Below are 2773 nucleotides of genomic sequence, written 5' to 3'. Positions count from 1 at the left end.
CCCCATGATGGATAAGTGTCACATGAAAAGGCAAACAGACCAGAGCTTGCTTGCTCTCTCCCCAATGTGAGGACAGAGCAGGAAGTTAGCTATCTGCAAGCTAGGAAAAAGGCTCTCATCAGAACCCAACCATGCTGGCACCCTGATCTTGGGTTTCCAGTCTCCAGAAGGTATTCTGTTATGGCAGCTCAAGCTGACTAACATAAGCAGCTGGATTAAATGACGCCAGAGATCTCTTTCAGTGCTAATATGTATATTCTATACAGTATTTGATAATTAGTGTGTCTAATTTCCAAAATTCACACTAATAATGAAACTATTTCATGAAGACTTTGTTTTAAAAAAGTCATTTTGAGCATTATAAATGTAGACATAGACTCCTTGTTTTAGTGTGTCAGGCTGCATTTGATTAGGAATCAGACAAAAGAGCTAATATCTTTACTGAGCCTTATCAGAATATCAAGTTTCCATTGAACATAACTTTCTAAATAGTACCTCCCATAATATAAGCTAATATCTTCTCCTTCTTCTGACACTTACTAAAAGCTCAGGACCACAAAATCTGTTCTCTTCTCTTTACCAATACTGTAACTAACAAAGCCCAGACATTTAATTACACTTGGATTCATGTAATTTAAAAAAAAAATTTTTTAAGTTTATTTATTTTGAGAGAGCAAGTGAGTGGGAGCAAGGGAGGGGCAGAGGGAGAGAGAGAATCCCAAGCAGGCTCCATGCTATCAGCACAGAGCCTGATATGGGGCTCAATCTCACAACTGTGAGATCATGACCTGAGGTGAAACCAAGACTTGGACGATTAACCAACTGAGCCACCCAGGCGCCTCTCATACAATAAATTCTTTTTTGTTTGTTTGTTTAACGTTTGTTTATTTTTGAGAGAGAGAGAGACACAGCACATGCGTGCGCACATAAGGAGTGGAGGGGCAGTGAGGGGGGTGGCTGGGGAGACACACACAGAATCTGAAGCAGGCTCCAGGCTCTGCACTGTCAGCACAGAGCCAGACATGGGGCTTGAACCCATGAACCATGAGATCATGACCTGAGCCAAGGTTGGATGCTTAACCAACTGAGCCACCAAGGTGCCCCTCATGCAATAAATTCTTAATGAGTCTCCTAACATTTGACCTTCTCCTTCAATCCTTTATAAAATGGATTATCTCACCTTGACATTTTTCCTCAAAGTCTTTCAACACTTGTATAAGAGTGTGAATACACTTAACATTACTGAACTGTACACTTAAAAGTGGTTAAGACAGTAAATTTTACGTGTTTTTACCATAATTAAAACACACACATGGCACAGAACGGTGCCTGTGCCAGGGGGAGGTAAAATCCTTCAGTGGCTCCCCATTACCTCCAGAATGAAATTTAATTTTCCTAGTTGGATAAAAGGCTCCTGACTTTACTGCCGCCTCTCTCTCCATTGTTCTCACATGCACACTGTGCTCTAACTGTAAAGAACCACTTGCATTCCACAGTCCTTCTCGTACATGTATTTCTAAATATACCTTTCCTCTGTCTAGAATACTATTCCCATCCTTTATCCTTCTCTGCCTCCCTAAATAATTCTAGCTTAATCTTCTTTAATACTTAGCTCAGACTACCAGGAGGCTCTCCCAGACACCCTGGCCGGGTCGGTGACCCTCTTCCACAGCCTCTCAGGATCTGATGCTTACTCTGACTGCAGCATGGTATGGTAGTGCTGTACTGTTCTGCTTCTCTTACCGGACTTCGAGCTCTTTAAAGACAAGGTCTGTGTCTTTTATCTCTGTATATTCACCAGTTGGCATAATGCTGGACATCAAGGAGATACTTAAATATTTGTTAAATCAAATCAGACTATGTGTTGGAAAAAAGCAAATACAGAGAAGTGAAAAATAAGAAAAATAAAGCAAACAAGTAAAACCTGCCAGGATAAAACCAAAAACATAGGTTTCCAACCTTTGCTTGGCTGTGTGGACACAAGCAGTGGCTACCAGGGTGCCAAGCCAGGAGGCACACAACGGGTCAGTGTGAGCGAGCACTCGAGTTCACCACCCCAGGGGCGTGTTGGCTGTTGGAGGACTTACTGTGTGTGGATGAGTACGTGTTGCTTGAGGTCCTGCCTCCGCATGAACAACTTGTCGCAGTAATCACACTTGAGATTCTTCTCGCCCGTGTGGATAACCATGTGGGACTCAAGGTGAGCCTTTTGGGTGAAAGATTTGTCACACAAAGTACATCTGTAGTTCTTCTGACCTGCACATGAAGCCAAATTGCCACACTGTGACTAACACAATCATTAGCACTCCCAAGATGAACAGGCACATGTATGGGCATGTGGCAGAGGCAGAAATGAAAGAACTGGTAACTGGAACATCACTTTCTAGGGCTGTCTACCAAGAACCAGTCAGAGAATATGAACTTATATTGTGTGACTAAAGCCAGGGAAGCTAATAAATCTGACCTTCTAGGACCACTTACCTGGATGTATATAAATAATTTTTTACTGTTTATAGCTGACACGGGATATAAAATCTGAAAAAAAAAACTACTTATAAGCCTAGAGACCAACCTAACTCAACTATGTTTAAAAAACCTCATAGGGGCGCCTGGGTGGCGCAGTCGGTTAAGCGTCCGACTTCAGCCAGGTCACGATCTCGCGGTCCGTGAGTTCGAGCCCCGCGTCAGGCTCTGGGCTGATGGCTCAGAGCCTGGAGCCTGTTTCCGATTCTGTGTCTCCCTCTCTCTCTGCCCCTCCCCATTCATGCTCTGT

The 2773-nt window shown here is 43.2% G+C and overlaps 1 long non-coding RNA gene across 1 annotated transcript; it reads right to left on the bottom strand.

Moving 5' to 3' along the window:
- Window positions 1–1345: 1345 nt before the first annotated feature.
- Window positions 1346–2596, bottom strand: LOC121024542 (uncharacterized). The gene is made up of 3 exons (XR_005787730.1): window positions 2482–2596; window positions 2088–2256; window positions 1346–1812 (listed from the first exon to the last, which is right to left on the bottom strand). It is a non-coding gene; the product is annotated as an uncharacterized LOC121024542 (long non-coding RNA).
- Window positions 2597–2773: the final 177 nt, after the last annotated feature.

This window comes from Herpailurus yagouaroundi, unplaced genomic scaffold (genome assembly GCF_014898765.1).
Source record: "Herpailurus yagouaroundi ecotype Mexico unplaced genomic scaffold, PumYag 65833, whole genome shotgun sequence".
In the NCBI taxonomy this organism is placed as follows: Eukaryota; Metazoa; Chordata; class Mammalia; order Carnivora; family Felidae; genus Herpailurus; species Herpailurus yagouaroundi.
Note: the sequence above shows the minus strand (reverse complement) of the source record. Positions and strands in the feature narration are given on the sequence as shown.